The following is a 27581-nucleotide window of genomic DNA, read 5'->3' as shown; positions in this document are numbered from 1 at the left end:
TTAAAGAGAGGAACCACCACCCCGGTCTGCCAATCCAGTGGTACCGCCCCCGATGTCCACGCGATGCTGCAGAGTCTTGTCAACCAAGACAGCCCCACAGCATCCAGAGCCTTAAGGAACTCCGGGCGGATCTCATCTACCCCCGGAGCCTTGCCACCGAGGAGCTTTTTAACTACCTCAGCAACCTCAGCCCCAGAAATAGGAGAGCCCACCACAGACTCCCCAGGCACTGCTTCCTCATAGGAAGACGTGTTGGTGGGATTGAGGAGGTCTTCGAAGTATTCCCTCCACCGATCCACAACATCCGCAGTCGAGGTCAGCAGAACACCATCCTCGCCATACACGGTGTTGATAGTGCACTGCTTCCCCTTCCTGAGGCGGCGGATGGTGGTCCAGAATTGCTTCGAAGCCGTCCGGAAGTCGTTTTCCATGGCCTCACCGAACTCCTCCCATGTCCGAGTTTTTGCCTCTGCGACCGCTGAAGCCGCACACCGCTTGGCCTGTCGGTACCTGTCCGCTGCCTCGGGAGTCCTATGAGCCAAAAGAACCCGATAGGACTCCTTCTTCAGCTTAACGGCATCCCTCACCGCCGGTGTCCACCAACGGGTTCTAGGATTACCGCCACGACAGGCACCAACTACCTTGCGGCCACAGCTCCAATCAGCCGCCTCGACAATAGAGGCGCGGAACATGGTCCATTCGGACTCAATGTCCAGCACCTCCCTCGTGACATGTTCAAAGTTCTTCCGGAGGTGGGAATTGAAACTCTCTCTGACAGGAGACTCTGCCAGACGTTCCCAGCAAACCCTCACAATGCGTTTGGGCCTGCCAGGTCTGTCCGGCATCCTCCCCCACCATCGCAGCCAACTCACCACCAGGTGGTGATCGGTAGAAAGCTCCGCCCCTCTCTTCACCCGAGTGTCCAAAACATGAGGCCGCAAATCCGATGACACAACTACAAAGTCGATCATGGAACTGCGGCCTAGGGTGTCCTGGTGCCAAGTGCACTTATGGACACCCTTATGTTTGAACATGGTGTTCGTTATGGACAATCTGTGACGGGCACAAAAGTTCAATAACAAAACACCGCTCGGGTTCAGATCCGGGCAGCCATTCTTCCCAATCACGCCTCTCCAGGTTTCACTGTCGCTGCCAACATGAGCATTGAAGTCCCCCAGTAGAACGAGGGAATCACCCGGGGGAGCACTCTCAAGTACTCCCTCGAGTGAATCCAAAAAGGGTGGGTACTCTGAGCTGCGGTTTGGCGCGTAAATGCAAACCACAGTCAGGACCCGTTCCCCCACCCGAAGGCGAAGGGAAGCTACCCTCTCGTCCACCGGGTTGAACTCCAACGTACAGGCTCTGAGCCGGGGGGAAACAAGAATTGCCACCACAGCCCGTCGCCTCTCACTGCCGGCAACGCCAGAGTGGAAGAGAGTCCAGCCCCTCTCGAGAGAACTGGTTCCAGAGCCCTTGCTGTGCGTCGAAGTGAGTCCGACTATATCTAGTCGGAACTTCTCCACCTTGCGCACTAGCTCAGGCTCCTCCCCCCGCAGCGAGGTGACGTTCCACGTCCCAAGAGCTAGCTTCTGTAGCCGAGGATCGGACCGCCAAGTGCCCTGCCCTCGGCTGCCGCCCAGCTCACATCGCACCCGACCTCTATGACCCCTGCTGTGGGTGGTGAGCCCATTGGAGGGGGGACCCACGTTGCCTCTTCGGGCTGTGCCCGGCCGGGCCCCATGGGGACAGGCCCGGCCACCAGGCGCTCGCCATCGTGCCCCACCTCCGGGCCTGGCTCCAGAGGGGGGCCCCGGTGACCCGCGTCCGGGCAAGGGAAATCTGTGTTCCTTAGTCGTTTTCTTTATAGAGGTCTTCGAGCTGCTCTTTGTCTGATCCCTCACCTAGGACCAGTTTGTCTTGGGAGACCCTACCAGGGGGCATCAAGCCCCCGGACAACATAGCTCCTAGGATCATTGGGACACGCAAACTCCTCTACCACGTTAAGGTGGCAGCTCAGAGAGGAGTATTTATTTTATTTTTGTCGTTTTAAACAAAAACAATAGACAATTAAACAATAAAACAGCCCGCATTCATGTTACAAGTGTCAACATTTTTGTCGTTTTAAACAAAAACAATAAACAATTAAACAATGAAACAATAAAACAGCTTGCATTCATGTTATTAGTGTCAACATTTCAAAAACATTTTGTAACATTTTACCTGTTTCATATTTAATTCCACTATTTTTTTCAATTATTATTAGTGTTTGTAGATTGTGCCAAGTTAGCACACGCTAGCAAATTTAGCACATCGGTATCTGCATTACTTCATATATATATATATATATATTTGCCGAACTGTCTCTCGACTGTGTTCAATTTTCATATTTCTCAAGAAGAAGAACTATTTCTTTAAAACGCTGACGTCAACAGAGGTTTTCCAATGTTGCAACTGCTGACATCCCTTTCTCAAAGTCTTTACTTCATCACCGTTGTGGTTTTCCCTAAGTAGTATTTGTGCTTTCTGGACATTTCGATTAATTTATGTCCCCACTCTCCCCTATTGTATTCCTATCCACTCCCACTGAATCCCCCACGGACACAAAGCAGCCAATAACAGGGTCTCTGTGCTGCTGCACAATGGGGAGGTCTGTTGCTTGGGCAAATGCACCCACACACACACACACACACACACACACACACACACACACACACACACACACGGTGCAGGAACACTGTAAGACTGGTCACACATTCTAAAACAAGTAGTCACTTAATAATGTGTGTGAATAGGTGATGGGGTGCCTGTGGCAGCGCTTCAGGCTTCGTATGCCCCTTTTTGAAACATACACACGCCAAGCTAAGACATTCCTTAACTCATTATATTGTCCTTGAACACAACATCATCAAACAAAATAATAAGGTTGAGGGGCACAAGCTAATGCATGAGGTGCAACCTGCGCAGTCAAGTGTGGTCGAAAAATTGGTTTTGATTGACTACCGTATTTTCCGGACTATAGGGCGCACCGGATTATAAGGCGCACTGCCTATGAATGGTCTATTTTTGATCTTTTTTCGTATATAAGGCGCACCGGATTATAGGGCGCATTAAATGAGTCATATTATTATTATCACTTCCTTGTGGTCTACATAACATGTAATGGTGGTTCTTTGGTCAAAATGTTGCATAGATGATGTTTTATAGATCATCTTCAAGCCGCTTTCTGACAGTCGCTTCCGGATGCGCCGTTTTGTGGGCGGTCTTATTTACGTGGCTCACCTTCGGCAGCGTCTTCTCCCAGTCATCTTTGTTGTAGCGGTGTAGCGTGCAAGGACGGGAGTGGAAGAAGTGTCAAAAGATGGAGCTAACTGTTTTAATGACATTCAGACTTTACTTAAATCAATTACGGAGTAGCTTCTCCTCATCCGGAAATGTGTCCCGTGAAAAAACGTCCGAGCGGAGCTCTAATAACTAAAGTTCCTTGGGTGAATAATGTAAACTCACTACACCGGTATGTTTTAGTGCTTTCATGGCGAGTTAACTGACAGATATAAGTAAGAACTTTACACTACTTTATATTACAAATGGCAACAACGGAGGATGAATGTCCCATAACAAGAAGATAGAGAAAAATTACTACGGACTACAAAGGCGGACGCGCGCAATTTTTCAGGATTCATCCAGATCCCAAATACAGATCAGCAGGTACCAGAAGGTAAGAAAAGTTTCATTTACATAATATTGCGAAACAAAACGACAGATAATATGTCTTACCTTATACACACACCATAATAATACTCGTATGTCGAAGCACATCAAACGGTGCAGCCTACACTTATCTCTTATGTTTGACTGCCATCTACTGGTCACACTTATCATTACACCACGTACCAAATAAATGGTAAATGGTAAATGGGTTATACTTGTATAGCGCTTTTCTACCTTCAAGGTACTCAAAGCGCCTTGACACTATTTCCACATTCACCCATTCACACACACATTCACACACTGATGGCGGGAGCTGCCATGCAAGGCCCAAACCACTAGGGCTGCGAATCTTTGGGTGTCCCACGATTCGATTCAATATCGATTCTTCGGGTCACGATTCGATTATAAATCGATTTTTTTTTTTCGATTCAACGCTATTCTCGATTCAAAAGGATTCTCTATTCATTCAATACATAGGATTTCAGCAGGATCGACCCCAGTCTGCTGACATGCAAGCAGAGTAATAGATTTTTGTAAAAAGCTTTTATAATTGTAAAGGACAATGTTTTATCAACTGATTGCAATAATGTAAATTTGTTTTAACTGTTAAATGAACCAAAAATATGACTTATTTTACCTTTGTGAAAATATTGGACACAGTGTGTTGTCAAGCTTATGAGATGCCATGCAAGTGTAAGCCACTGTGACACTATTGTTCATTTTTATTTTATTTTTTTATTTATTATTTATAAATGTCTAATGATAATGTCAATGAGGGATCTTTAATCACTGCTATGTTGAAATTGTTACTAATATTGATACTGTTGTTGATAATATTCATTTTTGTTTCACTACTTTTGGATTGTTCTGTGTCGTGTTTGTGTCTCCTCTCAATTGCTCTGTTTATTGCTGTTCTGAGTGTTGCTGGGCCGGGTTTGGTTTTGGAATTGGATTGCATTGTTATGGTATTGCTGTGTATTGTTTTGTTGGATTGATTAATTTAAAAAAAGAAAAGAAAAAAAAGAAAAAAATACATCGATTTTTGAAAAATTAGAATCGATACTGAATCGCACAACGTGAGAAGGGCGATTTGAATTCGAATCGATTTTTTCCCACACTCCTACTAACCACGACCATCAAGAGCAAAGTTGAAGTGTCTTGCTCAAGGACACAACTGACGTGACGAAGTTGGTAGAAGGTGGGGATTGAACCAGCAACCCCCTGGTTGCTGTGCTCTCCCAACCACACCACACCGTCCCAATAATAAGCTCAACCAAACATATTCCTTACATTAGGCGCACTGTCGACTTTTGAGAATAACTTATAGCGCCTTATAGTCCGGAAAATGCGGTAACTACAACCTCAGCATTAAACATATTTCCCATATGGACTGTTCAGTTTGCCCATCCATCCATCCATCTTCTTCCGCTTATCCGAGGTCGGGTCGCGGGGGCAGCAGCCTAAGCAGGGAAGCCCAGACTTCCCTCTCCCCAGCCACTTCGTCCAGCTCCTCCCGGGGGATCCTGAGGCGTTCCCAGGCCAGCCGGGAGACATAGTCTTCCCAACGTGTCCTGGGTCTTCCCCGTGGCCTCCTACCGGTCGGACGTGCCCTAAACACCTCCCTGTTCAGTTTGTCTTTTCAGATCTAGCTCTGACCAATTTAAAGGCCGGTGTAGACTCTCGCGTCACGTAGATTTGCCTTCCCTCTGACGGCGCCTTGATTCGTTTATAGCTCTCGCATGGGGGTTGGCGCGAGACTTGTAATTCTCCTCCAAAGCACTATTGGGTAGTGGGCTACTACGGTGTTCAGGATGTTCTGTGTTCTTCCTCAGAGTCATCTGCATGTCTGAGGTTGTTAACATTAATTCTTCCAACTTTTATACCATCTTGATGATTGATGTTGCGCAAGATAATTAGTAGATGTTAAACAGATCAGGAGATAGTACACAACCTTGTCGAACACCCCTTTGAATGGCTTTGGATTGACTGCATTCACCATCTATTCGGACTGCTGCTTCTTGTTCCCAGTACAGATTTCTGATAATCCTCAGGTATTTCCCATCAATATTCAGCTCATTCAAGATTTGGAAAAGGTTTTTATGTTTCACTTATCAAATGCTTTGGAATAGTCTATAAAACACAGGTATAAATCCGCTTGCACTTCTATTGATCGTCCCATTACCATACAGAGTGTGAATACAGAATTTCTGGTGCCCTGGTCCGGGAGAAATCCGAATTGTATGGATGGATGTATCTTATTCTTATTATATGGGAATAAATCTTCAATACATTCCGACCATCTCGACAGAATGTCTTCCTTATCCATTAGTACGTTCCCTTCCTTTGATTTGACGCATCCTGACTTTGAGGGACCCTGCGTCCTGTTGACTTCTTTGATCTTTTTTGTGCCTGTACATGATATCAGTGTCCTTGTGTTGTTTTTTTTCTTCACATTGTGAGTTTATCCAGACTTCTTTAGCCATGTTGCATTTCTTCTTTATAAGCTTATCCAGTTTGTTGTACTCACTTTTGTTTTGTTTTGAGACTCACCGTGTGTCCAATAAATCAAGAATTTATTGAGACATCCATTTTTTGTGTGGTTTACATTTAGTAACAGGAACACATTTTTCTGTGGTTTGGATTATATATAATTGCATCTTTTTCCATCTGTCTTCTGCATTTGTAAATGTGTTTAACATTTCAAATTCGTTCGACACTAATGTACCAAAATTATTTTGAGGATCTTGGTCCTGTTTAATTATTTGGGACTGCAATTTTGGAGTTATTTTATATTTTTGGGATGTTTTGGAGTCTCACTTTCATGACTGCTCTAACTGGGACATGATGACTACCACAGTCCCCCCCCCCAGCATGGATTTTGAGTCCCAGATTGAGTTTTTAAATCGCTCTTCAATTAGTATGAAACCTATTTGGTTTCTAACTCTATCACCAGGGCTTTTCCATGTCCAGCGTCTCCTTGGATGGTTCTGAAACCAAGTGTTGGTGATAATAAACTTGTTTTTTGACACCATCCTACCAATTGTTCACCGTGTTCATTGATCTCTCAAATTCCAAATGGGCCAACAATATTTTGGATGCGTTCTTTACCAACTTTTGCATTGAAGTCTCCCATTATAATCTTGATGTCCCGTTGGCTTTTTGTCCTTTCAATGTCTTCATAGAATTTCTCAATCTCTGCCTCACTTTGGTCTGCTGTTGGTGCATAAGCTTGTATGAGACCAATGTCTAAGGGTGTTCCTCGAAGTTTAACAACAAGTACTCTGTAACTGCCCAGAATCCTTTCAATGCCTTTGAACATTCGGGATCCAAAATGACTCTAACTCCTCTTTGGTGTTTCTTTCCGCCAGAGTATAAAATTGTGTGGTTTTCGGATGTTATTTCACTGGCATCTTTCCATCGTACTTCTAATACTCCAAAAATATTGATATTCATTCTGCTTATTTCTTGTTTGAAATTATCTAGTTTCCCTTTTTGGTGCATAGTCCTAACAATCCATGTTGCAATTTTGATGATTTCCTTACTAGTTTCCCTTTTTGGTGCATAGTCCTAACAATCCATGTTGCAATTTTGATGATTTCCTTACATATATGTACGCGATGTCACCTGGTGTCACCTGTCGCACAGGACTATCCCTACCGAGCGAGGAATCCCTGGTTCGAGACCCCTTTTACGCTGTTGCTCGGAATTTTTGAAGACTTTGACACCATGATTTTCTTTGCAAGAGTTACTTATAGTTAGGGTTGGGTATCGAGTATCGATTGGAACCGGGACTAACTTTCCGATTCTCCCGGAATTGTTCAAAAGTTTAAATTTCGATTCCTAGTTTCGATACCCAGTCCGCCGACCGGAAAAAAAGAATAAGTCCGCCGACCGGAAGAAGAAGCCGCTGAACACCAACGAAGAAGCGCCCACCGCCGGAAGTGTTAGCATAGCCGAACCTATGTAGCCGAGCGAGTCAGTCAAGCATGGATAGCGGGCGTCGGCGGTCGAAAGTGTGGCTTTATTTTACTAAAAAAAATGAAATATCGGTGAAATGTAACACGTGCAACAGGACTGTTTCGTGCTTAGGAGGGTGCACGTCGAACATGATGAAGCACCTCCGAGTTCGTGGAGTACAAATAAATGCGTGTCTCGTCTTCGACGCGCTGCGCCGACCGTCCTCCTCTGCCTCTTCCTCCGGCTCCAACACCCAGCCTGGCACCTCGGTGACTGCACTGCAGTCCGAATCCGGTAAGTAAAACAATATATATGCAATAAATAATGTGTTTTGCGCCAATGTTGAGGCAGCTAACAAATTAGCCCGCGTATTTATTCATAGACAATTTACAACCTGCTAGCCAGGCTCCGCGATGTGCTCAGCGTACTCCGTTCACCGTAGCGGCAATGGGGAAGATGTCGGTGCCACAGACGGAGGAGTGCCACAGAAAGATCACTGCACACATAGTCAAAAGACTGCATCCCTTTTCAGAGGTGGAATCTCCAACATTTAGGTTAGTTAAGCAATAACGTTAGAGCTAAGCTAATTGATACTGGGCTAAACAGTAACAGTAACATTACATGTTTGTTTATGTTTGCAGGGATATGGTGAAAACTCTCAACCTAAAATACATACCACCTTCCAGGGACTACCTGTCAAACACATTGGTACGGCATGGTACAAGAAGAATCGGAATCGAGAATCGTCAGGAATCGGAATCGAAACAAAGAATCGGAATCGGAATCGTTCGAATTCAAACGATACCCTAACCCTACTTATAGTAGTTTGCAATTGCTTTCTATAAGGGCAGTGCCTATACTAAGCATGTTGTCCCAGCCATTGTACCACACCACAGTATCTTCTGCCTGGCACATCGAAAAGTCGACCAATTCCAAATACACTGGCTGCTCTGCATTTTCATCCGTCTCCTGCCTGCCGGGACTTCAAGTAACCCTGTTAGGAAGGCTAAATGGGTACTCCACCTTGCCAAAGGGTGTGCCACAGGATAGCGGAGGGAAGGAGGCGCCTTACTTCTCCTATTGATAGGGGATGCCCCCCTTACCCTGCAAGATACTCTTCTTCTTTTTTTTTTTTCTATCCCCTCTTGCTCCGGTTTGGCTAACATAATGCTAACAGGATAGCGCTAGGGATGGCCCGATTACCGGTATAATGATAAAACCGTGGTAAATTTCTCACAGTTAGTATTACTGTTTAAAATAGAGCTGTCCGATAATGGCTTTTTGGCCGATATCCGATATGCCGATATTGTCCAACTCTTAATTACCGATTCCGATATCAACCGATACCGATATATACAGTTGTGGAATTAACACATTATTATGCCTAATTTTGTTGTGATGCCCCGCTGGATGCATTAAACAATGTAACAAGGTTTTCCAAAATAAATCAACTCAAGTTATGGAAAAAAAAATGCCAAGATGGCACTGCCATATTTATTATTGAAGTCACAAAGTGCATTTTTTTTTTTAACATGCCTCAAAACAGCAGCTTGGAATTTGGGAATTTGAGGATGTAGAGGTGAGCGGGGTCGGGGTTGGGTGTAGAGTGAAGGTGAAGAGTTAGTGCTGCAAGTGGTTCTGGGTATTTGTTCTGTTGTGATTATGTTGTGTTACGGTGCGGATGTTCTCCCGAAATGTGTTTGTTATTCTTGTTTGGTGTGGGTTCACAGTGTGGCGCATATTTGTAACAGTGTTAAAGTTGTTTATACGGCCACCCTCAGTGTGGCCTGTATGGCTGTTCATTTGAGTGTGTGAAAAGCCGTAGATATTATGTGACTGGGCCGGCACGCAAAGGAAGTGCCTTTAAGGTTTATTGGTGCTCTGTACTTCTCTCTATGTCCGTGTACACAGCGGCGTTTGAAAAAGTAATACATTTTACTTTTTGAAACCGATACCGATAATTTTGAAACAGATACCGATAATTTCCGATATTACATTTTATAGCAATTATCGGCATCCCTAGTTTAAAATGTTACTTATTGTAAAACTGTGATTGATTAGCACTCTGAAAAAATGTGTGAGTCTGCTCATAACCTAGAGATGCAGCTAGCACGCTAATTGCTAACGAGCTTAAATGCTAGCATGAATACAAGACATGTATTGAAAACAAAAGACAGTGATCATTTTTGTAATTTGGTAACCGTGACATGAATTTTTTATATTGTTACATCCTTAGTTGATGCTAAATCTGTTGTGTTCATATTGTTGCGGTTTATCCATCAATCCACTTTCTACCGCTTGTATCTTTTGGGGTTGCAGGGGTGGCAGGCAGGCAGAAAACTTCGAAACAATGTTGCAAAACGGTTGTATTTGTAAATTGAAACAACGTTGATGTCTAATGTTGGATCCACATTGGAAATGACCAAATTTCAGTGGTCAAACCAACGCCACAACCTGACATTGATTAAACGTCACCAAAAAGCATGTTGTTTCAATGTTGTATATGTGTTGTCAAATATTGGTTGGGAAATGACCAAATTCCAATGGTCAAATGAACGTCAGAACCCAACATTGATTAAACGCCGTCAAAAAGCATGTTGCTCCAAAGTTAAGTTCGAATTGCTCAACGTCTAGACCTAATTTATCAAGTTCTCAACGTTGTTTCAATGTCTTGTGTCTGCTGGGGAGCCCATCCCAGATGTCAGGAGGCAAGGTACACCCTGGACAAGTTGCAGACATACAGACAACCATTCACGCACTGGGGCCAATTTTAGTGTCGCTATCCCCAGGTGCAAGTCTTTGGAGGTGGGAGGAAGCCGGAATACTGACTGTGTGGGCTCCCTCCGGGTACTCTGGAGGGAGTCACGCAGGGAGAACATGCAAACTCCACACATAAAGACCCCAAGCCCAGGGATCGAACCCAGGACCTTCTTATTGTGACCACTGTACCACTGTGATGCGTTTATTTATTTACTATGTCAATACAGAAGGACTCATCTGACCCTCAAGAATGTATCATTTACTGAGGGGACAACTTTATGGTTGTTGGGCACTTTGGACAAAAGCCTGACTTTTTATGTGAAATGTATTTTCCGGACACAATAAAAAGCTACTTTTTTTCCCCACACATTGAACCCTGCGGCTTATAAAATGGTGCGGCCAATTTTTGTTTTCTTTGCTAACGGCAATAATGTTTTGTATCTAACAAAACGTTTTCAAAGAAAGTGACACTGAAAAAGTGTGTTATTGTTTGTGCTATGGCGCCATCTTTTGGATGATTTCGCTCACTGCAGGTGCTGCAGTTTGAAAATGTACTTCCTGTTTTGTGCTTTGAACCGGGAGTATATTCGTCAATAGCATTTCTGCTTGAAAGGATTCTCCAAGCAACGTTTGCAAGTTTTTCAATATAACTCAATCAATTCATACTTAATAAACCGACCCGTGCGTGACGTCTGTAGGAGTGTTTTCGTGCATATTGGAATGTAATCAAGCTAGTGTCTTTAGCGTTAGCAAATATGCTAACACATTTACAAGCGTCTGTGCTGGTATTATTAACTTACAATGGCATTCCTTTCGTATTGTTTCAGTTTCACAAATTCCTCAGTAAACTCACCAAGACGTCACCGTGGAGTTATTGAGTCTGTTTAGCTGATCGGAGAGATGGCTTCTACAGCTAATGGGTCCATGACGATGACTTCCGTTTTGTTTGATCAGCCATTTTACTTGTTTGTAAACAATTAAGGTATGTAAAACATATACAAAATCTTTCGTAACGCTATATAATTGCAGCCTATATAGTCCTGTGCGGCTAATATATGTTAAAATATTTATTTATTCTAAAATTTGGTGAGTGCAGCTTAAAAAGCGTTGCACTCTATAACCCGGAAAATACGGTACCGGTACTTACATTTAAGTAAAATAAATATGACCTTACATAGTCTGTTTATATACATGATCTCAATTAAAAAATATTCTGTACTATTCTGCACATACTGTACGTCATCTGCCTGATTTCTATAAACTACCCTGAAGTGTGAAATGCGGTGAAAACACACAAGTCCAAGGGAACCTTTAGTTCCAGTAACTAAATAAGGTTCTGGAATGTTTAATGGAAAATGGCTTACTCTAACACCCCTTGTTGTAAAATTACAACGTTACCTTTAACCATCCTAAAAAACAATCTGTTATATATATTTTTTTTACCACATTTACATAATCATTGGGTCCTATTGTTCAGTCTCACAAGACTATTGGATTGTACATTTGTTTAAAAGTCATGCCTTCTGGCCGTGAACTCACACAACCTCTCAAGGTTTCCTTCAAACAAAATCTATTTGTTTCATTGGACTGGATTCATCAGATTCAAGTAATTAAAATGACTTATATATTTTTTGGGTTGTTATTACAATGTCTAGAGCATGTACATATGTAGTTATTGTGGAACAGATGCATCAAATTTCATTTAGAGCTTGTTATATAATTGTTGCAATTATACAACACTGGGTGAATGTGGTAGTCAAATAGCTAGCTTGTTGCAGTGGGCTCGAACAGGTTGTATTCCCTCCACTACATCACTGGCTGAAGTATTTTCTCCATACATGGATAGTATACATTCTGCAGACGTTTTACAGACGACAGGGACTGTTTTTAGGACTTTCACCACCAATGAAAGTCTTCATGACCAATGTCATGAAAAGAAAAAAAGAGGGGGAAAAAGCGTTTTTTTTATATTTGTAATAAATGACTTCATACAAATATAACTAATGTGTGATTATTATTATTAATGGTATATACCGTTATGGGGCTAAGTAAGCAATCAACCCTGCAAATTAACCCTTAGTTGTTCAGACAACGTGAGTACAAATACTGAAATTCTGCTCCCCCATCAAAGCCCAATGTTGCAATATTACAACATTTCTCTAAAAACATACATAAACTTTTTTTTTTTAACTCTTCAATTTCTGCATCAAATGCCTCCTTCAACATCTGAAAGGTCAAAAAAAAAATTTTTAACGTTTTTCTATATTTGGGTCTTACAGGGTTAAAGTGAGTGCACACTAGGGCTGCAACTAACGATTAATTTGATAATCGATTAATCTGTCGATTATTACTTCGATTAATCGATTAATAATCGGATAAATGAGACAAACTACATTTATAACCTTTCCAGTATTTTATTGAAAAAAAACAGCATACTGGCACCATACTTATTTTGATTATTGTTTCTCAGCTGTTTGTACATGTTGCAGTTTATAAATAAAGGTTTATTTAAATAAATAAATAAAATAAAACTGCCTCTGCGCATGCGCATAGCATAGATCCAACGAAGCGATGACTAAATTAATCGCCAACTATTTTTATAATCGATTTTAATCGATTAGTTGTTGCAGCCCTAGTGCACACAACTAATAGTTGGCCTACTAGTGTATGACATTGTCATGCAACAATTTTCCTTAGTTTTTTATACATGTTCTGTATTATAGTTCCCAAACCATTTCACATATTCTGCACTTGTTAACTACGACTTCATGACGATAGCAATGGGAAATAGTGAGCGTTCTTGACCATTTAACATTGCTGTGGTTTGCAGCAGTAGCAACTGTGGCCTGTTGTTTGCATGTTTGTTTGGGCCATGCTGAGGATTGTGTGTCACTCAGGTCCCGTGTGTGTGTGTGTGTGTGTGTGTGTGTGTGTGTGTGTGTGTGTGTGTGTGTGTGTGTGTGTGTGTGTGTGTGTGTGTGTGTGTGTGTGTGTGTGTGTGTGTGTGTGTGTGTGTGCGTGTGTTTAGAGCACATTGGACAGTTAATGAGGTCAATGACTCTTTATTTCGAGCATCAGACCTGTACGAAGCAATCATTAGACGCAGTCCTTCAATGTAATTTGCTGCAGTTGCAAATTACAATGAACCATCTTAAAAATATATATATATATATTTGAAACCTTATCGGGATGTGATGATATGAAAATTTCATATCACGGTTATTGTTAATCAGTCAAATCAATCAAAGTTTATTTAAATAGCCCTTAATCACAAGTGTCTCAAAGGGCTGCACAAGCCACAACGACACCAAAATGATCACAGTCATTATCACGGTAGAGTTGAACATGCACAAAAGTATTTATTATTAAGTATTTATTCATCTTATTTTTTTTTCTTTCTTTTTTTAAAAAAAAAGAAAAGAAAAAAGGACCTTATCTTCACCAGACCAGGTTGTAAATGAAACTAGATTTGTTTAAAGGGTTTTTAAAACTAAGTCCAGTCCAGATAATGTCCAAGTCGGACTCAGCAACACACACCATCATTCATGTACACTGAAAAAAATAAAAAATAAAAAATAAATAAAATAAAAAAATAAAAAATAAAAAAATAAGGTAAAATCAAGTTAAATAGAAGGTAGAATAAGGTAAATGAGATAAATACAGGTACAGCAATTCAAATATAAGTTAATAAAACCTAGAACAGTGGTTCTCAAATGGGGGTACGCGTACCCCTGGGGGTACTTGAAGGTATGTCAAGGGGTACGTGAGATTTTTTTTAAATGTTCTAAAAAATAGCAACAATTCAAAAATCTTTTATAAATATATTTATTGAATAATACTTCAACAAAATAAATGTTTAGAATTAAGTTCATGAATCCAGATGGATCTCTATTACAATCCCCAAAGAGGGCACTTTAAGTTGATGATTACTTCTATGTGTAGAAATCTTTATTTATAATTGAATCACTTGTTTATTTTACAACAAGTTTTTTTTTTTTTTTTTTTTTTTTCCCAAATAGTTCAAGAAAGACCACTACAAATGAGCAATATTTTGCACTGTTATACAATTTAATAAATCAGAAACTGATGACATAGTGCTGTATTTTACTTTTTTATCTCTTTTTTTCAACCAAAAATGCTTTGCTCTGATTAGGGGGTACTTGAATTAAAAAAAATGTTCACAGGGGGTACATCACTGAAAAAAGGTTGAGAACCACTGACCTAGAAGATTGTAAACAAAAGGTAACAGAAGGTGAAACAAGTTAAATAGAAGGTAAATGAAAGTAAACGGTAAAATAAGGTAAATAGAAGGTATTGAAGGTTAAGGCAAAGAGTAAAATATTTGTATTTCAACTTTTTTCTCCTAAATACACATTGAGGCTTTATAATATGTTTTTTCTCATTACCCGTTTAATCAAACAATTAAATAGTTAGATTAGACTAGTCGATTACTAAAAAAAAATCGATAGTAGCAGCTAGGGTTGTACGGTATACCGGTATAGTACCGCGATACTAATGAATCGTTATCATCACCGTCTCTGAAACGTATCGGTCCCGCACCAACACCCCCACCCCCCACGCCCCCGTCACGTCGTGTCATTGCTGGTTTTACGAGCAGACGAGCATGTTCGGCAGCGCACAATCACAGAGTACTTACAAGCAGACACAGTGTGTCGACAGAAAAGGGAGAACGGACGCATTTTGGCTTAAAAACTAACAATTAAGGTAAAGTCATAACACTAAAACGCCCTCAGGAAGAGGTGCTTTAAAACATGGTTAGTTACTAGTGGCTAAAGTCCATCCACAGTCTGCAGTGTTGTAGCTACTTCTAAATCACTAATCCTTGCCTCCATGGCGACAAATAAAGTAAGTTTCTTACAAGTATCATCCCTGCAGGACGAGGAATAGCTAAACATGCTTCACTACACACCGTAGCTCACCGGCGTCACAATGTAAACAAACGCCACTGGTGGATCTACACCTGACATCCACTACAATGATACCAAGTACAGTAGCGTATCTAGTCGATACTACTATGATTACGTCGATATTTTTTGGCATCACATCATCGTCTTTCGTTTTTTTTAAATGTATATTATGTTTATAAAGTCAGGAAATATGTCCCTGGACACATGAGGACTTTGAATATGACCAATGTATGATCCTGTAACGACTTGGTATCGGATTGATACCCAAATATGTGGTATCATCCAAAACTAATGTAAAGTATCAAACAACAGAAGAATAAGTGATTATTACATTTTAACAGAAGTGTATATAGAACATGTTAAAAGAGAAAGTAAGCAGATTGTCAGAATAATTGTATCTAAATTATCACAAAACTTTGTGTTGCCATGAGTTCCCGGCGAGAGGACAAAAGCTGTCTTTAATCTTACTAAGCAAAAGGCTTGTAAAACTCCACTGTGTACGATGGGAGGAGACAGGAGGGGTTCAGTTTCTTTGATCTATTGTAATCCACAGGAATATCTTGTCTTGACCCAAGATCTACAAAGCGGAGAGGAAGCAGGACCTGACGCAAGCTCCAGGCATCTTTTCTTTGAACTGTTTTGTGACCAAGGGAGACGGCTGTTTACGACCCCCCTCCCTTTAGAAACAGCTGTTGCCATGTAATCAGGGAAAGTCCAAATAAAAGAGGAGGCGTGCAACCTTTCGACAGAGCGTGGTGGAAGACTGTGCAAAGAGTACAGCCCAGATGTTTCTCCTCATTGAGCTAATAGATGTCATCAGTGTTTGAACCTGACACAGATATTAACAGTAAATGAACAAGTAGATTAATAACTCATTTTCTACCACTTGTCCTTAATAATTTTGACAAAATATTAGAATGGAAAATGACACAATATGTTACTACATAGCGGTTAAATTAGGAGCCTTTGTTTGCTTACTTACTAATAAAAGACAAGTTGTCTTGTACGTATGTTCACTTTTTTATTTAAGGACAAACTTGCAATAAGAAACTTATGTTTAATGTACCGTAAGATTTTTTTGCTAAAATAAAGCCAATATTAAAAATTGTTGTGGTCCCCTTTATTTTAGAAAAGTACCGAAAAGTATCGAAAAAGTATTGAAATAATTTTGGTACCGGTACCAAAATATTGGTATCGGGACAACACTACTGTGTACCAATAAAGTTATATTTTAATATTTAGAACGTCCAAGAAAATGACGAATGCACTCACCACTGGACATTCCGCTGCTTTCAGCCCACTTTCAACATCTCAATAGTGACTCAGGGCTGCCAGTAAAAAAATGCTTCCCAACAATGTCTTTTGGTGAATGTGTGTGCGTGTGAGTGTGTGTGTGCGAGTGTGTGTGTGTGTGTGTGTGTGTGTGTGTGTGTGTGTGTGTGTGTGTGTGTGTGTGTGTGTGTGTGTGTGTGTGTGCATGCCTTTTACTCCTCAGTGAGCAACATTTCACACAGGGATGTGTTTCCCATCACAACCAAACTAACATTCCACACATCCTCTCAGAAGAGTCTAATAATTACATTCAAACGTCGCCTGCATAAATGACGACAAATACAAAAGAATGTCAAAGCAACCATTAAAAAAACCGAAGCAGGCACATACTCCTCAGACAGTGTGTTTTGTTGAAAATGTTCATCTTGATTACTTTGTGAAGATTTTTTTGGCTAAAACGCCAGAAAAAGTCACCACACCCAAAATAAATGTAAAGTGTCTGAATGATCTAGCGTTGGGCTCTTTTTAAAAGCGAACATGCGGATTTGATCTCCAACAGTTATAATGTGTCTCAGTGGTAGTGACACAGAAAAATAGGAGTTTGAATACAATGATTTTTTTTTTAGGTTAGCCAATATATTTTTTTAAAACATGTGACTATAAAATAACTAGTTTGGTGTAGGAATTGGCGATATGGCCTAAAATCTGTACTGTGATGTACAAAACCCAAAACCAGTGAAGTTGGCACGTTGTGTAAATCATAAATAGAACATGTCAGAACACTAGTGTTCTGTGGTTACTTTTTGGTTGGCCAACGGTTTACCTTGTATTGCGCACCCTGACGGTAAGTGTGGGAGTCGGTTCTGAAGTATGAAGTAAAGAGACGTAACTTTGTCACCTCGCCTGGTTAATGACTCTAACCCAGAATATTACACTGCCCATACCTATGCTCCTTCAAAGGCTGTGCTACTGGCTGCAAAGCATTGCACTTTCAAATACAACAATGAGTAGAGAGGAGTGTTATGTATGTACTGTATATGTGTAAATAAATGAATTCAAGTATTTATTTTATTTATATTTATAAATATGTGTATATATATATATATATAATAAAATACATATTTCTGATAGAATTCACTGAAAGTCAAGTATTTATTTATAGATATATATATATATATATATATATATATATATATATATATATATATATATATATATATATAAGAAATACTTGAATTTAAGTGAATTCAAGTATTTCACTGAAAGTCAAGTATTTATTTTATTTATATATATACATATACATATATATACATATACATATACATATACATATATATATATATATATATACATACATACCTGCCAACTTTTGAAATCAGAAAAACCTAGTAGCCAGGGTCCAGGGGCCGCAAAATGATTGATTGCATTCAGACAGGTTAAAATGTTGCTAAAACCATCACTTTTCTATCAGTCACAGTGACTTTTCAAAACAAAAATATTACAGCAAAAATCATATGGGTTGATTGACATGTTTATTCTGTAAGTTAACTTCAATAGTTTGAAATTATTTTGACAGTTAATGCCAGTTATCCTGTCAACCTTTCACAAGACTTCAATTTGTTAATTGAAAGTATAAACAGTATAAACACTTTTTACAGTAAACAAATGGTAAAACAGTACTAAACAATTCCATAAAAAAAAAAATTGGTGTCATTATTAACTTTCTGTCCAAGCTTGTATAATCTACTGCCTTGTTCAATTGTAAAAAAATATTCTGTGCCTAAAATTCACATTTCTATCACAATTATCATACTGTAAACATGGTAAGCTAATTTCATTAAAATTAATAGTCCTGTCAATAGCATGGAATTACAATTCAAATGTAGTTTTTTTGTAAGCCTTTCAAAAGAATTCAAAATATGAAAAATTAATGAAAATTAATTTAAGCCATCAGACACTTGAAAAGTGGCACATCACATCTCTAATGTAATCATTTTAACTTTTCAACAGAAATAGCACTGCAAAAATATTAAGGACATACTTCTGTATTTTGGTAGTTATGCTGTCAACATTTAACAAGATTTCTTCAACTTGGACTTGAAAGCATAAATAGTATAAACACTTTTAACAGTATAACAGTACTAAACAATTCCAATAGATAACATTGGTGTCATTACCTTTTTGTGGCTAAAATCCAAATTTAGCAACGGCATTAGACTTGTGTTTTTTTGTCCCAACGTGGTCTTTTACATCGCTAATTCCTCCGTGTCCGATCGAAAAATCTTGTCTGCACAAGGTGCAATTCGCGTAGTTTTCACCCTTTTTGGAACGGATAATTATTCCCGGATAGGCTTTTGAATATTCTTCACGGAATGACTGCAGTTTTCTTTTCGGTTTAAGACTCGTATGCGATTTTTCTCCGGCTGATTCCATGATCGTTCGCTCGTTTGGAAACAATGGGCAACAGGTACCTCGTGCTTGGCAGCGGTGCTATAAATAGCCTCGCGCAAGGCATTCGGAATGGCTCGATAGGAAGTTACGGGAAGCAGTGTCGATTGTGATTGTTGTTACGCGATTTCGTGAATAAAACTTTAAAAAAAAAAAGTTTTTTTAATTAATGAAAAACCGTATTTTTTATCACTGCAACTGTAACCCGGAATAGGTTGATGAAAACCGTACTAATTACGGGAAAACCGGAGTAGTTGGCAGGTATGTATATATACACACATATGCATACATACATACATACATACATACATACATATATATATATACACACATATACATATATATATATATATATATATATATATATATATATATATATATATATATATACACACATATACATATATAGATACATACATATACATATACATATATATATATATATATATATATATATATATATATATATATATATATATATAAGAAATACTTGAATTTCAGTGAATTCTAGCTCTAAATATACTCCTCCCCCCTTAACCCTGCCCCCAAATCTCCCGAATTTGGAGGTCTCAAGCTTGGCAAGTATGCCAATTATATCAAAATAGTTCTAAAAGGGGACCTACAGTATTATACAAAACCAACTTTTCTTACCTATTACCTTACCATAAATGTGAAATAAAACCATGGAGGTATTGCGGAGATATTTATAAAACAATCTTGCCTTTATTCATACTTTGATGACATGATTATAAAAGCCAAATGTCCCGTTGTGGTAATATTTCAGTTTCAAATCGGACGGGCAATATGAGCCCATCAACACGGACGAACGGACGAGAATGCTGTGATCACGCGATGGCAAAAAAAACAAAACCACAAGGTCTGTCCTAGTTTTTAGAACAGGGAATAAAAAATGCACTTTAAAGGGGAACATTATCACCAGACCTATGTAAGCGTCAATATATACCTTGATGTTGCAGAAAAAAGACCATATATTTTTTTAACCGATTTCCGAACTCTAAATGGGTGAATTTTGGTGAATTAAACGGCTTTCTATTATTCGCTCTCGGAGCGATGACGTCACAACGTGACGTCACATCGGGAAGCAATCCGCCATTTTCTCAAACACATTACAAACACCGAATCAAATCAGCTCTGTTATTTTCCGTTTTTTCGACTGTTTTCCGTACCTTGGAGACATCATGCCTCGTCGGTGTGTTCTTTCGGAGGGTGTAACAACACGAACAGGGACAAATTCAAGTTGCACCAGTGGCCCAAAGATGCGAAAGTGGCAACAAATTGGACGAAATTTGTTCAAAATACGAGGGTGTGGGGAAAGCCGACGAAAATGGTCAGTCGTTTGTTCCGCACACTTTACCGACGAAAGCTATGCTACGACAGAGATGGCAAGAATGTGTGGATATCCTGCGACACTCAAAGCAGATGCATTTCCAACGATAAAGTCAAAGAAATCTGCCGCCAGACCCCCATTGAATCTGCCGGAGTGTGTGAGCTATTCAGGGACAAAGGACCTCGGTAGCACGGCAAGCAATGGCGGCAGTTTGTTCCCGCAGACGAGCGAGCTAAACCCCCTGGATGTCTTGGCTCACACCGCTTCTACCGTCCCTTATGCCACCGAAGGTGATCAAGAGAAGAATATCGACCCTAACTTCCCTGGCCTGCTGACATCAACTCCAAAACTGGACAGATCAGCTTTCAGGGAAAAGAGAGCGGATGAGGGTATGTCTACAGAATATATTAATTGATGAAAACTTTATTCATTACTCGCGGTTTTACGTAAATTATTATACATAAACTGTGTTTACCAATAATTTAGCTTAAAAACAGTACAACACTTAAAAACAAACACATACCAATCGTTGGTTAGAAGGCGATCGCCGAATTCGTCCTCGCTTTCTCCCGTGTCGCTGGCTGTCGTGTCGTTTTCGTCGGTTTCGCTTGCATACGGTTCAAACCGATATGGCTCAATAGCTTCAGTTTCTTCTTCAATTTCACTTAAGCCGCTGAAATCCGATACCTTGCTGTTCTATCCGCCATGTTTGTTTGTGTTGGCATCACTATGTGACGTCACAGGAAAATGGACGGGTGTATATAATGATGGTTAAAATCAGGCACTTTGAAGCTTTTTTTAGGGATATTGCGTGATGGGTAACATTTTGAAAAAAACTTCGAAAAATAAAATAAGCCACTAGGAACTGATTTTTAATGGTTTTAACCCTTCTGAAATTGTGATAATGTTCCCCTTTAAGATGTTCAATATTTGAAATGAGAGTCCATTTTATTTTGTTTGTTACTAATTTATTTAGAATAACAATTGTATTTACCTTCCAATTACAGTACAATGGTAAACAATTGTACAGGAATGAAAAAAAAAAAGTTTGTACTACTAATGTATTATTAATGTCATATTGTATTATTAAAAGGTTACTTGAATTATTAATATATATTATGGTTACATTTAGGGCTGGGCGATATGGCCTTTTATTAATATCTCGATATTTTTAGGCCATGTCACGATACACGATATACATCTCCATATTTTGCCTTAGCCTTTCACTAACACTTGATGCATATAATCACACCAGTATGATGATTCTATGTGTCTACATTAAAACATTCTTGTTCATACTGCATTAATATATGCTAATGTTAAACTTTCATGCAGAGAGGGAAATCAAAAGTAACATGTCTTCCTTCATTCGTTATTTTTGCAGTTTTATGCATTTATATGTATCAAATATAAAAATCGCTAATGGAATTGCAAGGTTTTTTCTCAAAATCGTGCAGCACTCATGCTCGTGCATCCTCCACTGTTGCCATTTCTGATACAAAGTAGCGTATAGTTCTAACTGGTATCTGTCAGTGGACTCCATATGGAAGCGATAAAAACTACAACAGGGGAGAAAGACGCAGTCGAAGTGGAGGCACGTAAATAAGACTGCCAACAAAACGGCGCAAACATGGAGAAACGGTCAGAGAGCGGCTTGAAGATGGTCTGTCAAACATAATCCATGCAACATATTAACCACCATTACATGTTATGTAAACCACAACAAAGTGTTTTAAAAGTGGGGAAAAAATATCATAATATGACCCCTTTTAATGTGTAACCCGCATGGACATAAAGTACAAACTTCTGGATTTCTCCCTTGATTCCAGTAACATACCGCCTCCTCTCAATGAAGTGACTCAGTCATGAGTAAGCCACTGAGTGGAAGAGACAAATGGAGTGGAAAAGGGGGAGACAAGTGATGAGAATAAAGACAAAAACAGATGCATTCTCTGTCAGTCTCCCGGATAGACAAAAAATGGTTTCATTGACAAAAATTCTTGACATGACCCCGAGATACCAAGCAGAATCCTTCCTAAAAAGCTTTTACAACATAACTGGAAAAACTAGGGGTGTAACGGTACACAAAAATTTCGGTTCGGTACATACCTCGGTATAGAGGTCACGGTTCGGTTCATTTTTGGTACAGTAAGAAAACAACAAATTATAAATGTTTTGGTTATTTATTTACCAAATTTGTAAACAATGGCTTTATCCTTTTAACATTGGGAACACTATAATAATTCTGCCCACGTTAATCAACATTAAACTGCCTCAAGTTGTTGCTCAGATTAAATAAAATGACAAAACTTTTCTTCTACATACAAAAAGTGCAACATTAAAAAGTTTCAAGTCAACTCATCATGCTTAATTTATTACAGCATTTGGGAAGCCTGTAGTTGATTTATTATGTAAATGTTATATTTTTATCAACATGTGATAGCAGGGACCCTGCCATTCAAAACTAGGCTGCTACATTACTAATGATTAATGTAACTATGGCTGAAAAAATAGTACAATAGCAATAGTAGAGACTATTCATCCCTGAACACCATGGAGTTCATGTAGGCTTAATGATGCACTTACAGTATTATATCAACTATCAGAGACAGAAACTCTTCATTTAACATAATGTCCTTTTTTGCTGCTTCAACACAACTCAATCAACACAGAAAAAGGTCAAGTGAAATAACAGACAGACAGGGCTTTGCTGTCCGTAACACACACACACATACACACATATACACACACACACACACACACGCACGCACGCACACACCGCAAAATGTGCTAATTTTACGCTAAAAGCGAATTAGCCTTCACCTCAAGCCAGGACTGCGAGCGAGCTGAGCTGCAGTTGATATTTCTAGAACATCAACGGGCTCATAGTGATGTTACTAGTAGTTGACTGGGAGGGGTTTATTATAATTTGCTGCTAAACGCTAAGCACTGACTACATGCGCTCTGAATACGCACTGCTGATTGGCTGTTACCACTCTGAATACGCACTGCTGATAGGCTGTTACCACTCTGAATATGCACTGCTGATTGGCTGTTACCGCTCTGTTTGTAACCAATCAGATGGTTGTGTGGGTGGGACAATGCTGGGTGCTGTGTAGAGCAGTGTTTTTCAACCTTTTTTGAACCAAGGCACATTTTTTGCGTTGAAAAAATGCGGAGGCACACCACCAGCAGAAATCATTAAAAAAACAAAACTCAGTTGACAGTAAAAAGTTGTTGTCGCAATTGTTGGATATGACTTTAAAGCATAACAAAGCATGCATCAATATAGCTCTTGTCTCAAAGTAGGTGTACTTTCACCACCTGTCACATCACAACCTGACTTATTTGGACTTTTTTTGCTGTTTTGTGTAGTGTTTTACTTCTTGTCTTGCGCTCCTACTTTGGTGGCTTTTTCTCTTTTTATGGTATTTTCCTGTAGCAGTTTCATGTCTTCCTTTGAGCGATATTTCCTACCATCTACTTTGTTTTAGCAATCAAGAATATTTCAGTTTTTATCCTTCTTTGTGAGGACATTGTTGATTGTCATGTCATGTTTGGATGTACATTGTCTTTGCTCCACAGTAAGTCTTTGCTGTCATCCAGCATTCTGTTTTTGTTTACTGTGTAGCCAGTTCAGTTTTAGTTTCGTTCAGCAATAGGCTTCCCTATGCTTCCATGCCTTTTCTTAGGGGCACTCACCTTTTGTTTATTTTTGGTTTAAGCATTACACCTTTTTACCTGCACACTGCCTCCCGGTGTTTCCGTCATCTACAAAGCAATTAGCTACCTGCTGCCACCTACTGATATGGAAGAGTATTACACGGTTACGCTGCCGAGCTCTAGACAGCACCGACACTCAATAACAAACAACACATCAATTGCAGACTATAATTACTGGTTTGCAAAAAATATTTTTAACTCAAATAGGTGAAATTAGATAATCTCCCACGGCACACCAAGCTGTATCTCACGGCACACTGGTTGAAAAACACTGGTGTAGAGTACTGACAGAAACAGAGGCAGAAGGAAGCGGAGCAGCTTGTTAAGACTTTAGCTTAGATGGCTACTTAATATGTTCGTGTGGAAACTCGTTCGGTACACCTCCGAACTCCCCGTACCGAAACGGTTCAATACAAATACACGTACCGTTACACCCCTAGGAAAAACACTATGCACATTTAGATCATATTTACTATCATTACGGCATATTTGTAGCTACTGCCATCCATCTTTGGTAACACTTAGTTCAGGGTCATAAGGGTGTATTTTTATATTTGGTGTTTATGCATGTCAGCCTCACATTCTGGTTAACGTGTTTGTTTTCGTTATGCTAACTCAGGGGTCGGCAACCCAAAACGTTGAAAAGCCATATTGGACCAAAAATACAAAAAATAAATCTGTCTTGAGCCGCAAAAAATTAAAAGCCATATATAAGTCTTATAATGAAGACAACACATGATATGTGTCCTAAATTAGCTATAGTAGCCTACTATCAAAATGACTATGTGTCGCAGACGGAAGCAAATTTTCATTGACAGAAATGTTACAATTTCATTTTCAAACCATTAGTAAATCAGAGGCTACTTAGAAGGTGAGATAACTGCTGGAAATGACTGGCTTTTAATGGCCAAAGGTATAGATGTGTTTCTAAGTTAAAGGAAACGGCAGGCTGTCTTCTTCTAATGTATTTATTATTATCTTTGGCAAGCTTGGTAATGTTTGCTGGGGTCTGGAACAACATGGCACACAAACAACTATCTGAAATGCAGCCAATATTACATAGAGATAAAGCGCCATGAGACATGCAAAACTAAATTATATACAAAGAGGGTAAATGTAAAGGATATTAAATGAGCTCAAATATACCTACAAATGAGGCATAATGATGCAATATGTACATACAGCTAGCCTAAATAGCATGTTAGCGTTGATTGGCTTGCAGTCATGCACTGACCACATATGCCTGATTAGCACTCCAACAAGTCAATAACATCAACAAAGCACACCTTTGTGAATTCACGCACAGCATAAAACAGTTGGTGGACAAAATGAGACAAAGGAGTGGAAGATTTTACATGTAAACAAACTGTCACGTCACAGTCCACACTATGGTGAGTTTAAGAACAGCTGTGATTAGTAGAATATAACACTGTTCACCAAATACTCTCATCGGTGAAGCATACATACAAACATATTAAACAGTGAGTTTTCTAACAATTGGGAAGGTTTGTCCTCAAACAAAAAACATAATAAACTAAAAAATGATTTTCCTCCCATCTTTTTCCATTTCCAATCCTTTTTTAAAAAAGCTCCAGGGAGCCCCTCGGGCAGCATTCAAGAGCCGCATGCGGCTTGAAAGTCGCGGGTTGCCGACCCCCGTGCTAACTAGACACCCATTATTGGTCATATATTGGTTATATTGGTATTAGTTCATTTCAAACATGTAACAATCTGACCACAGAACTTTCCTCCAGAAGGTCTTATCTTTGTCCATGTGATGTCTGATGAAACAAAAATTTAACTGTTTGGCCACAATACCCAGCAATATGTTTGGAGGAGAATAGGTGAGGCCTTTAATCCCAGGAACACCACTCCTACCATCAAGCATGGTGGTGGTAGTATTATGCTCTGGGCCTGTTTTGCTGCCAATGGAACTGGTGCTTTACAGAGAGTAAATGGGACCATGAAAAAAGAGGATTACCTCCAAATTCTTCAGGACAACCTAAAATCATCAGCCCGGACTACGAACTATGAACAAAATGCAATTAATCACAATAAATATTTTAACTGTTTGACAGCCTTAATTATTTGGCATTAAAATGATATTGGTTGCTGACGTATGACGTAAAATGTCTTAAAAATTGATTCCTAAAAAAAAAAAAAAATGTGTTTTAAAATCCATCAAGTGATTCAGAATTGGATAAATAAGACTCACAATTCAAAAGTGAATACACTTTTTTGTTAGTATTCAGTAAGTGTTCCCTTTTTCGCCTTAATCTTGAACATGTAACAAAGTGTTTTTCAAATTTTACACCTGAGAAAGAATTAGGGGTTCACAAAAAATCTGAATCACGATTCTTATTAATCTCGATTCTAAATTGATTCCTAATTTTCGAAAAACAATTTAAAAAATGATATATATATATATATATATATATATATATATATATATATACACACACACACATATATATTAATTTATTAATATTACTCCTTAATGTATTACTTTGACTTTATTTTCCGGACTATAAGCTGCCACTTATATAAATATATATACACATATATATATATGCATATATAAATATATGTGTATATATATATATATATATATTTTTATATATATATATATATATATATATGTATGTGTGGGAAAAAATCACAAGACTACTTCATCTCTACAGGCCTGTTTCATGAGGGGTTCCCTCAATCATCAGGAAAATCTCCTGATGATTGAGGGAACCCCTCATGAAACAGGCCTGTAGAGATGAAGTAGTCTTGTGATTTTTTCCCACACATACATATATTGCGCTCTACTACGGTATCGAGCACTATTTTTTGGATAACCTTATTAAGACATATATATATATATATATATATATAAGCACACTATTAATTTTATTTCCAGGTCAAATTTAGTGACTTAATTAATCCAGCAGATGGACCATTATGGAAAAACTAACAGTATCAGCGCGTCATTTACCCATCACTAGCATGTCCTGTAAAACTATTGTGTATAAAAAAAAAAATCTGTAATTTGTGTTAACATTTTTGTGTCTGTGGAGCATTGATTTAAATTTTTTCAGCTTTTATATCATTTGGTTTTCAATGGATTAACAACAAAAACCGAGGCACCACAGTACAAGACAAAAAACACAAAATATTTCCTCTATTTCATGACTTCTTACGACAAATTTGGAGTTTAATTTGGGGAACATCACGTCATCGTCAAACAGTTTCACGTGTGATCGCACTTTAACACATCAGCCAAATAATGTCAGCCAATCTCCACAGAGCAAAAACTCACTTAAGTGTTGCCAGATTGCGAGAAGCTTACAAAACAAGGAATTCCGCTGGGGATCAAAACGCTCCTCTGGGAGTCCACTTTTGAGGATAAACAACCAGGGCAGCCTATTTAATACTCGAATAAAAAAAAGAAA

At 39.1% G+C, this 27581-nt stretch overlaps 1 protein-coding gene across 5 annotated transcripts in view; it reads right to left on the bottom strand.

The window, feature by feature from the left end:
- Positions 1 to 27581, bottom strand: part of LOC133572760 (arf-GAP with Rho-GAP domain, ANK repeat and PH domain-containing protein 1) — a 162973-nt gene that overhangs the window by 134965 nt on the left and 427 nt on the right. The gene's annotated exons all lie outside the window — the stretch shown is intronic.

The sequence above is a fragment of the Nerophis lumbriciformis genome, linkage group LG30 (assembly GCF_033978685.3).
Source record: "Nerophis lumbriciformis linkage group LG30, RoL_Nlum_v2.1, whole genome shotgun sequence".
Classification (NCBI taxonomy): domain Eukaryota; kingdom Metazoa; phylum Chordata; class Actinopteri; order Syngnathiformes; family Syngnathidae; genus Nerophis; species Nerophis lumbriciformis.
The sequence above is the reverse complement of the archived record's forward strand: the minus strand, read 5'-3'. Positions and strand labels throughout refer to the sequence as shown.